The sequence below is a fragment of the Pomacea canaliculata genome, linkage group LG8, assembly GCF_003073045.1.
Source record: "Pomacea canaliculata isolate SZHN2017 linkage group LG8, ASM307304v1, whole genome shotgun sequence".
In the NCBI taxonomy this organism is placed as follows: Eukaryota; Metazoa; Mollusca; class Gastropoda; order Architaenioglossa; family Ampullariidae; genus Pomacea; species Pomacea canaliculata.
The window spans coordinates 13,431,765-13,443,704 of record NC_037597.1 but is presented as its reverse complement, the minus strand read 5'-3'; the positions used below and the strand labels follow the sequence as shown (position 1 = coordinate 13,443,704).

Genomic DNA, 11,940 nt, shown 5'->3' with positions numbered 1-11,940 from the left:
GTGCGACCTTGCAGCAAGTGCACAGAACGCCGCAGGTGGGCCTTTAAGGTCTATCTGACAGTTAAACTGAGCAGTTTTGTACAGTTTTCAGCTGAGGTGCACGAGACTCTTTCAGCAGCACACAGCTATTTTAGCCCCCAAACTCTCGAGGTCCTCGGAGTATCTCTAAATGACTGAGCAGGCAATGAGAACATAATTTGAAACACAGTAAAATAATTTGAAAATGTACATGTTTAGGTCACCTTTTCCTACCGTCTTTCTCTCCCTTTCCTCTCCTCTTTGCTTTTGTAGTTTCGTTGGAACTGAAGATAATGATTTAATCACTCCTGTAATTTAAATTTGTGATCCTAAACTGTATTATGCAACAATCAGCGACTGGTAATGAAAAATGTAACCGAGAAAACAGAAAAAAGGAGTGAGCATAAGTCTTCTTAGTTTTATCATTAGTTTCCCCCACTTTCCCACACCCTCCCGTGGAAGGTAGAAAGGAGAGGGAGCGTGGATGAGAGCAGTGCGCTGTACCAGGGATGCGCGGGAGGCTGGCAGTGTTGCCATGACAACTCCATGCGTGGCATCGCTGTCCCTACTATTCAAACTACGGCAAGATAGACTGTGTATATTTGGTGCCGAGGTGAAAGCTTGTGAAATACCTGTTGTTATTCCTTATCAGCCTCTTCTTTTATTCGTCAATATCCCTCAAAGAGAACTGGTTTTATACAGTAAATGAAGTAATACACAAAGGCTAATCGGTGATGTGTCTTTGTAGCAACGCAGTAGGAGTGGAAATGTGAGAATGACCATATCACAAGGGAACTTCCATATTTTAATTTTATTTCTTGGCCATGACGTGTAAATGGCTGCTAGTTTTTCTACCTGTCAGCCCCTTACCTCCATCCTAAGTTGCGACGGGCATCTGGTTGCTTTATGCGGTAACATGCTTCCACTTAGAGGTAGAGGTAATTTCGCACTGTAAGGGGAGATGCAGAGGAAGGAAACCGAATTACCAGTAACCCCCGACGGCCGGTCGTGCGAACAGATCTTACAGACATAAGGTCTAGGCCCGTGGCCTTTCTCTGCATGGTGACAAACGCCCACGTGCACCCTGCTCTACATTTCACACTTTAATGGGCATTGTCTCGCGATCTAGCTTTGTTCTGTGACCTGCCTTTGTCCTCCAAAAGTTTTTATTTTAAGCACTGCATGTATTCTGCAATTTTTACTACTTCTTATTTGTATCGTTCACCTCATTGAAAGTAAACGCATCAAATAAGAAAGAATAATCACGTGTGAGTGTGTGATACCAAGAAAAGCTTGCACAAAAGGATCAACAAATAAATTCAAAGGAAATGTATTTATTTAGAATGTGGACGAACAAAGCTGCTGTATCAGGGAACTTATGTGGTCCCAAGGCATGTACACCTGCTGACCTAGGTCACCAAATCACGTATGACGCTCTTATCTGGCGTGCTGGATGGTGGTGTGACCGAACTTAACTCGCCCCATACACTTCTATAGCGAGGCTTTTGCACCCATGACCTTAACATGTACCTAACCTCTACACACAGTCAACACTGACGAAGTGGGAGCACATTTTAACAGTTGTCAAGGATGATTAATGATTACACATCGATTACATACATCAGTCTTTGTCACGTCCACCACACACTCGTGACAATTACACATTCATTCAGCAAACCACAAAGGTTGCCAGGCGGGTGACGAACACCGATAGGGGGAAATAACAATAACAACACAATATACGCAACAGGACACTGTATCATCACAATACACACGAACCATCAGAGCACGGACGTATCCGTGATAGACTCACCTGAAGAATAATCATAATTACAGACATGCAGCATTTTCATTCGTTCATTCATCCCTCGACTGACATTAGCTGATCATCGGTTTAGATAGCCCTAGGGTACCGGTTGCTGGGAGTGGGGACGGGAGGACCTGACAAGGTTCGCCACTTAGGTCGGTCTTGAGTGGTGGTGAGCAGGTCCTGCGTGGAATTAAATTACCAGGCCATGTTCGCCATCCAGTTCTTCCTCTGTCCACCTCGACATCGATCATCCTGAAGGTCGGTCTTAGACTGTCCTGCCAGACGACATGGCCGAACCAACCAGCTTGCGCCTCTGAGGAGTTCCTGGTGCTCCACGAGGGTGGAGACCGTCGTTCGTACACAAACGTTGGTCTCACGTTATATGTAGGAGATTTTGATCAGAGTTTTGGGCATTTGGTCTCAAATGCCTGAATTTGTTTTCCGGTATTGGCAAGCCAAGCCCTCGTCTCTCAGCCGTACAGCAGGATGGGATTTCAACGAGAACCAATTCGATGTTAAATTTTAGCATCACGCCACAACCACTTGTGTCAGACTGTCAAAAGTCGATGGAGTTGTGATAGAGTTCCGCTGGTGTTGTAGATGTTTATCCTTTATCAGTTGTGACTGTTGAGATATGTTCAATTGTAGGCTTCTTCTGTTGTTCTATTAGCAACTTATCAGCAGCGCTGTTGGGGCGATTTTTTTATTATTATTATCTTAAACATGAACTTACTTAGGTGGATGATTAGGTTATGTAGTTTTGGCACTGTTTGTAATTTCTTTTCTTATGCTAGGGTGTAACTAGTAATCATGTCCATTATCTGGTCCACTCTTTGCTTTCACATTCTTTTACACAAAGCGGTAGGGACCTTCCCTGTTTCTTCCCCTCCTTCCATGAGCAGCTCAGACCGCGTGCGGCTATTTCGACCTCTTCCAGTAGATGTGCAGGTTCACTGGTTGCAGTCTGTCTTCACCTGGAATTTCTACTGGTAGTTGCAATATTCAGTCCATAGTACAGTAGCGCTTGAACATCGACATCAACCCCCTCTAACAACCATCCCATCTTAAACACCGGGTACATACCGTACAATACTGCTGCTCTGTGCTAAGGAACAAGTCCTGGGTGGTGGTTATAAAACACTTGCTTGTCAGCACAGTAGTTAAGATCGAAAGATTGAGATTGATACCCACCGTCCAGTAGAACTGCTGCTGGTATGATAACAGTTTCTCTACACTCGTGTCATGAGAGTGAGCTTGCAAACCTCTTGGCAAGTGGTGACAGCCATGTAGCCAGCAACTCATGTAGACAGCATGTGGCTTACAGCTGCCTCTCCTGTTGTGACCTCAAGACAAGAAACGTTAAAGTCGTGCCTGATACCACTGGCCCCGCCTGATTCGTCACACACACGTCCGGGTCAGCGAGACAGTTTCTGTCCAAACCTCCGGTGACCGTGAATTTTTTCTTTTAAAGTGTAAAGGTTTGGTTTTCCTTCTTTCCTCGTGACTCACGTTATTGTCTTCCTCGGCAGACTTTTCGCTTCCTACCTACACATTCCTTACCCCGATAAACATTCAAAAACAACATACTAGTGACGTATTGTGCCAGTACAAACACGGGAAGATAAGAGGTACGCAGATGCAGATACATGTAACGAGATATTTAAATATTCGTGGCCTAACATCAGTAACCTGTAACCCCGACGTTCGCGGGAGACACTGCGGCTAAGAGTACCTCGGTCGGCTGTGCGCGTGGTTTCCCCGCCGCCCACCGCCGCACGAGAGCAGAAGTGGAGCATGCGCAGAGCCACTGCGTATAAGGCCTTGGGAGCCCGCGACTGAATGCAGACGCAAGCCAGCGAGCAGACGAGATGGGTGCCGCAGCGCTTCGGTGCCTATGAGAATTTTTTTCTTTGGAAAAAAAAATGGAACCGGCTCCATTCGCCATCTACGAGCACGGATTTTAGGCGAAGAGGATATTGAAGGATATTGCACGCGACTGGAGAGGCTGAAGTGTGTGTAGGTGCCTGTGGCTGTGACAGAATCCGGTCTTGGAGTGACAGGGTGGTCGACGTCTGTTGCCGTCTGCAGCCAGAGGAGGTCAGTACCGTGTTTTCGTGCCAATCGACTTGAGGCGACAGGTAGTGTTGGTTCCTCCTGACCCTGTATCATGATTTCACGGCTGAATCCATTCAAGCGAGCGTGGGAGTTTGTCCGATACTGCTATTTTCAGTTCGCTGTTCACACGTGCATTACCATGTTGGAACCAGTGGAAGAGAAAGTTTTGAGTATCCTTTGAGAGAGAGAGATGACTATGGACTGACAGGCAAGAGACAAAAACAAACAGCAACTGACAAAAACTGAGGAGGAGGTTGGTGTTGGGGAGGGGTGGGAAAGAGATCTGTTAAAGCATCTCGTCAGATGATGACAGGTGGAGAGGTAATTAAACCCAAGAGACAAGAGGAGAGAGAGAGTGACCTGTTTCTGTGACAACAGGTGGCATAGTCGAGAGCACTGCTCTACCTAAACAATAGCAGTGGGGAGGTTGGAAGTGTCGACAGATTGTTCCAACGCGCAGCTGTCGTGGTAGTCATCCCTAATATCATTCAGACTGCATTTTAGGTTTTTCATGAATTTAAATCCATCCAAAAAAAAAATCTTCAAATGGTTAAAGAGAAAGATTAGAAGATGAGCAGTTTATACATTCATGGTTTCCTGAAAAAAAAAGAACAGCATGGGAATCAGTTCTATAAAAGCAGGCTTTTGCTTGCAAACATCTATGTTAAAAAAAAAAAAAAGCAGTCTGGATGATTTTGGGGATGAATACTACAATACATTTTATGTGAGTTTTTAAAAACCGACAGATGTAAATTAGCTACTAAAGTCTACTGGAATAATCCAAACTAACAAGAGTTTCATTATTTTTCAGTGATCAAAATGATGATTTATCAATAATTTCATGACTAGGGAGAATAAGGGTTGAGATTAGTGTTGTTATTGTCTCTCTATGAGCTCATAATTACTTACTTTCTATATTTTTTATGCCTGGTTCCCCACATATTTTATACATATTTATTATTTATTGAATAATGCATTATATATATTACCATTTGTTCTAAATGTCTCTCAAAGGGCTGTGAATAAACTTTTGGACTTTAGACAGTGTGTGTAGAGTGTGTTGGGTGAATTACTTGTCAGTGAACAACACACTGTGCACATGCTTTGATTTCAAATAGTGGATTTATGAAGGAAGATCTACACCAAGCCATAGGAACCTTCTGGGCAATGTGTCCTTCTACAGGCAATCTTTAGAGACAATGCTTGGTTTCTATGAAATCAGACATACCTGCAAAACTTTAAGAAGTTATTAATCAGTTGCTTGCAAGTCTCTTTACCAGCAGCAACTTGTCCCCTCTCTGTCATCCTCCTGGCAGCAGGTTCTTGCTCCACGGCTTCTGAATCTGAGTAATTTTCTGAGGAATCAGAGTCTGAATCATTCTTAGAATCAGATGACACATCCAGTTTCAGCTGTCTGGCACTGTTGTGCAGCATCACACATGCTGCTATGACTTTACAAGCTTTCACTGGATGAAGCTGAAGTCATCAGAGAAAGTGCCAGTGTTGTTTTAATACCAATAGATATAAACAGTAGGACTGTGGCAGTTTTTATCATTTCTGTCCTCCTGCATCACAGGGTTGGGATGAGGAGTGAATAGCCAGTCCCTCAGCATCTATCCACTCATGCCCGAAATTATGCCATTCAAATGTTTTTTGGCAATTTTTTTTTTCAAGTGCCTCAAATAAGGCACTCTCATGCATAATGCACACTTTCCGGCTATTTGACAATGCAGTTTATAAATATGTGATCACCTGCAACCAGCATTAAGCACAAGGTGATTATGACTGTTTCTCAGGCCATGAGAAATATATTTCAATCCTTTTTTTCCATAAGTAATATTTGTAGATACCTCGCAATGACAAGGTATTTTTGCTGTAACATTAAAATTTTATATTATATATTCTCTTGTTTATAGCATTAATCATCATATAGTTATTATTTAAAATTGCTAAAACACTTAAGTGCCTAGCTGCCCATAATTAGATATGTAACAGTCTACACAATTTTATGCATCTCACTCAATAGTGCACAGATGCAGAACCCCTCTTATCCATGTCCCCCACATTCAGTAATGGAAATCCAAGAGGGCTTGGTAAATATAAGTGTGTCACAATCAAAGCTACCACCTAGCAAAGCCATAGATTTCTGTTACATTTAAGACTTATGTTTGGGGATGTAAATACAATACTGTATATACGCTCATGCGTGCGAAAATAAAATTGACATACTACAAAAGCTGTGGTTCTTGACCATTAATGGCATGGTATCCCTTGCGGCAGACAAATTCGTGCTCTTGCTCAGCTGGAGCCAGAATTCTAATCAAGGTACCGTTGATAAATCCAATTACCTTTGGAATTTCGTAGGTCCGGTGTATCTGCCTCTTTGTCTCATTAGCACCACCTTGACTAACCAGAGACATTTCGTTAGGTGCTGGCCGAATCTGAGCATTGGTGTCTCTCGCCACAGTAAGACTAAATGTCGATTGATTTACACCAATTAACTGAAACCTTGATGTGACAAGCACTTGTAACAAAGCTAGCACGGAATTTGCGATATAATTCCAACTCATCAAATGTTTCAAATGGGTGCGATCTGTCATGAAACACCCAGTCGACGTTGTCGTCAGTGGAACCATGGACGTGTACAGGTGGACTGCTGTCTGTCTGCCAAGACCAACGCTTATAGCCTCTTGCGAAGTTCTCCGCTGTTAGTCTCGGCGAGCCGTAACAGTGTGACTAAACCGGAAGCTTTGTAGTATCATGCCTCGTTTTAACAGTTAATCTGAAATTGTGAATACACCGGAAGCTTTGTAGCCTTATGCCCCGTTTTAGCAGTTAACTGGAAAAGATCGCCTGCCAGCAGTCCAGTAATATAAGTTCGTGCTGGAACTCTGTATGAGTGTCGCCATGTTTCTTCGGGAATAGCGACTTATTCAGCCACGAGTGCTCCGATAACTTTACCCGCGGTTAGAAAGATCACAGACCTACATAGATCATAAAAAGTCTGTGGGCCAGATAGCTTATTCATACGAATGCTTTGCTGCTGTTCGCATGGATAAGTGCTCAACTCGATCAAACCCCTTCTCCGGTCTACATGCATACGGAGCCTGGGTAACCGCGCATGTGCTTATTCGTTTCACATGCACACTGGACCCCAGAGTGGAAAGGAAGTTGAAAGCTTATAAAAAGTTATTAATACCAGAAAAAGCTGAGTCTTTGACTCCATAAGTTCGTTTGAAAACGGAAATACGAAATCCATGGAGCTTTACGTTAATGTTTGCGGGTTTTTTTTAAAAATGTGGCTGTCGATTATAATTACTGTCAGAAACTGGGGTGCCTGCTAGCATCCTGCTTCGTCTCCACCCAGCAGAAGCTTTATACATGTGGTTCATGACATTTAAGAAACTCAGCCATTTTTTTAAAGCGCTGGCTTAGCATTCAACTTAAACGTTTCTTACTCTAAACAGAAGAAGGCAGTACTGTTTTTTTCTAACATAGCTCCTTTTGAGAGTGAAAGGGTAACAACTGAAATTATTTTTTGTCTCCTTCCTCTGGCGGATATTTAATGGCATTTCTCTAGGGCGAAAAATGGATGACATTTCCCCAGTCCCTCAAATTTGCAGCTGACACTCGATTCCTTTGTGGTGTAATTTATATAGGTTTATTTTAAAATTTTTTGTCTCTAGGTATTGTAGTCTACCACAAAGGTTGGTTTTTTTTGGTTTTGGAATTTGCGTATTTTGTTAGTTGTAGACCTGACCGTCCCACCTGGAGCTATGTGCTGTTGACTGCTGGTGATTTTTTTTGAAATTTAGAAACCACCCTTTCTCTCTGTGTTGATAAGCCATTTTGTTTTGTCAGGTTTTTTTTTAACTTCTGCTTATAAAGCAGTTCTTTGTTAAACCTTAGTAGCAGTGGAGGTGGGTCTGATCTCCATTAGGTTGGACTTTCACTATCCCCTTTCAGTAATTAACAGTGCAGTATTTTACTGACCTGGGCATCTATTCATTCACTGACTTTTATATTTTATTGCTTAGTTATTTAAAACCAGTATTCAATTAGCGGTACGTTTTTTCTATCCTTGAATCCTTTTATAGTTATATGTTTTGCATGTAACAAGTTTCTTCTGCTTTCCTGATTTGAGCTCCATATTTCAAAACAAACCCAAGATATTTTCATGACCATTCCGTTATAAATGTTCCACAAGCCTTTAAAAACCTGTTCAAACAAACTCAAACTGTTCAAAATTTCTGGGAGAAACACCTGCTTCTGAAAAACATGTATAGCATATATTTATATTATATATATGTGTATACATATATGCCTAGATTTGTAACACATTGTTTGCCTTGACCTTCACATAGATACCTGCCTTTTGCTGATTTTGGCAATGGTTGCCTATGTGACCTACACGTATCTACCTGGCCACCTCCTTATGCTGTTCAACTTTGCCTGCAATATTACAGGAATAAGATGGTAGTTCCTGCTAAATATACTCTTTTATTCATTGTACATAAAATTAGTTTTTTGTGATGAAGCATTTCTGAGCCTGGGAACAAATCCTTATGAAAGCACAGCTTTGCTCAATATGTAGAATGGGAGTGTCTCAGAAATTTGGTTATTATATTTGTTAACTATTAAATTATCAAACTTTGTCTGGTCTGTTTGCTGGTGAAATAATGGTGAAATAATGAGCTTAATAAAAAAAAAATTCATATGCACATAGGTTATTAGCACAAGTAAATTATGTGGAAAGACTGAAGTGTATGAATCTTGTCAGCTTTTTTTTTTAACAGATGAAATCCGAAAGATCAATTGAATGTTGCAAACAACCGTGGTATATGTTTCAAGCAAGTCCTGATTATGGGCTTGAGCTGGTTAGGAGTGCACCAGTAACATTTGTCTCTCCCCTTCCCTGGTACAGTAACTCCCCACTAAACGAGGTCGACGGGTTCTTGGAAACTGCGGATGGTGAAATCAGTGTCAAAAACAGCGACATTAAGCAACAGAATGGATGGGGAAATCAGTGTCAAAAATTGCAACATTCAGCAACCGGATGGATGGCGGAAACATGGTTACCGTGGACTGAATGATATAACTGTAAACAATGGTGTGTTTTTAGCCACTAAACGTAAATAATATCCTAAACATGTGGGTTGAAACCAGAGAACCCAAGCTGCAAACCACATACACACAGGTCTTGGAAGGGAATTTATTTTCCAACACACTCATCAACGTTATACCGATGTTAATGAGGACTTTATGTCCCTGCTGTGTTACTAGCAATCAACTACCATCCCTGACCTTTTCAAGTTTAGTCCCAGACTGTCGCCGCTACAATGCGACTGCACACATCCTCACTGTGTTTAATGAAACAGACCGCTCATCTCAGCTCTCCGCGGAATTTTAAAATCAGGGTTGAAAGACTTCGTGTCTAGCACAACAGAGGCCATTGTTGGGACGTAGGATGCGGCGGTTGACAGAAGCTTAAGTGGAAAATCCCCGCCATACAACAGTCCTATTTGCTAGTTAAGAACGACGATGTGTGAAACAGTTCCGCATCCTTCTCTCGCCACCACCCTCAACACCATCACCACCACCCTCAACACACCATCACCCACCACCACCACCCGTGAGCAGGACGCTGCGATCTGTTTTTGCGGGAGGTGTGAATTCTCCCACTGGGATCGATTGGCCACGAAGCCACCGCATGCGTTGGATAGCATTGGAAATATTTGTGCTGCTGAACTGTACATCAGACTGGTCTAACCCCCATCGAGTGTCAGATAAACACCACATCAGCGTATAGTGGGCGATGAGTTTGCTTAATAATTCTTATCATCGTGAGTGTTTACTATCACGCGTCCCAATTTCTAACTGGTGTATCATCATCACAGGCGGTCAAACTGATTAAGTTGAACCTTGAGTCACAATACTCACTACCACCACCGCCACTGTAAAATCATTGCCTCAATCTTCTGAGTTAATGTCCGGGCACACGCCATAGAAACATTTCCAAACATTTCCTTCCGCTTCTATTTTCGGTAGGAAGACACGGGTCAAAGATCAAGCGTCAGTGCAGAGCCAGAGAATCGCACACTCGGCTGGGGGTTGATTAGTGGCTGGAAAAATGATGGTGAAATTATTATTAACAACAGGCCCAGCATCATAAAATACTTGGCATTTGCAATTCCAGTAGTGCACTCAGTGCAACATCGCTGCTTTCCTCTCGTGATGTGTTTTTAACGTGCTTAGATTATTATTATTATTTTTTTTTTAGGGATGAGGGTGTGGGATTCGTTACTGTCGCAGCTGGCGTGAATGATGTGGAGTGCGTGACAGCCTTCGTAAAGTACCGGGTCACCTCGGCAGCTGCTGTGCTGCAGGTGTACGTACATCACTCAAGCTCAGTCGTGCATGCTACACGCATGGTATGCACTTATTGATTTTCGCGCACGTGCAAAAGAATATTGCAAAAACAAACCTGCACAATGAGCTGCTGGTGTAATTTAATTTATCGACAGACTGGCTTTTGACGTCTAAGCTCTCACTCATATTAGTGGGAGGATTAGCAGTTGGGGAAGGGAGGTACACTCGTAACCTCAACGGAATAAGATGGCAGCAATAGTTTGACGACTTTATTCTGGCACCCCGCTTTAAATTCGTGAAATTTAATTAATCTGAAATTTTAAAGATCCGTTGATATTTTTAATATATATAATTGTTAGCATATCCCACCCACCCCCACTTTCCCACTTAGGTTAAATTATCTCATTCTTATTCCCTTCACTCCATATCCCTAAATGCAATTAAAAATTTTATAATTTATAGTATACACAAATTAGTGTTTGTCGTCTCTTTTTTCTTCTTTCCTCTTTCTGTCTTGTTGAATGAGGAAAAAATGGTTTCCGCACCTAATGATGGATTTTACACCAGGTGCTTCTGTGTAGTGGAGCAGCTTGTACCAGGTTTTGCTGGTTGCTGTATATTATCGGCCACAAAGCCGTAACGATGAAGATGATCCGGCAAAGATAATGGCAGATAGTTTTGACAGTCATGCAGAAAACTCTTCAGAAGCTGTTGATTTTCTGATACCTGGTCTTATGGAACTGACTATAATGCAAGTTGGTATGTGTTTGCTGTGAAGTATTGTTAGTAATGATCAGAACAAGGACTCGAGAGAGCACTCCCCTCCCCTTTCCGATAAAGGCCATGGGAACTTGTACTTTTTATTTTAAAAAAGTTAATAAACACGGGGAAGGAGGGACACTAAAGAGGAAAGAAAATACATATGATTTTTAAAACGAAGCTGTGCATAACAGGCTAAGCTGCTTTGTCCTTTGCCGATTACTCTGATTTTTTTGGCGAAGTTTTATTGCTTACAATCGTATTTATTCCTTTCTGACTTTTCTTTGTGTCTTCTTTGATCTTGAATTGTGTTCTCGTTTAAGTGAATGCTTATGTTGTATGATTTTATGACCAAACTGTCTTTATTCTTCCATTTTGTTGTCTTCATCTCAGTTTGCTTTTGATACTTTGAATACTCTCATTTTTGACAACGCTTTTCTTTCTATTGGTCGATTTTAGTGTTTTAGTCTGCTGGTCATCGCAAGCCACGACCTCTTCAGGGTTAGAATTATAACATTTCCTTCTTTTCTCCTGTTGTGTTCCACTCGTCTCTCCCAATCCAGACCCCGACGTGCTCGTGCCCATTGCAGGTGTGAAGGTTCTAGTTCCCTGACAGCCGTCGACGATACATTTTCTAATCTCAAGATTCTGCGCCTAATGAACTGTTTTGTGGAAACAAAACTGTTGAGATACGTAACCTCAACAATGATGAACAGGGTTTGGGCCTTTCGGAGATGAACCATAGTGAGGTGACACCATCACGATACACTCTGCGTTCTGTGCCACGCATGTCTGGTTCTGGAGGAGGCCTGGGCGGATTGTTCAGATACCTTGGCTGGCTGATTAGTGTTACCAGTGTCGCTCCTAAG

General features: G+C 42.2%; 1 long non-coding RNA gene across 1 annotated transcript; it reads left to right on the top strand.

Moving 5' to 3' along the window:
• Nucleotides 1-3,624: 3,624 nt before the first annotated feature.
• Nucleotides 3,625-8,664, top strand: LOC112570833. Its single transcript, XR_003100710.1, has 2 exons — nt 3,625-4,113; nt 8,308-8,664. It is a non-coding gene; the product is annotated as an uncharacterized LOC112570833 (long non-coding RNA).
• The last annotated feature ends 3,276 nt before the right edge of the window (nt 8,665-11,940 follow it).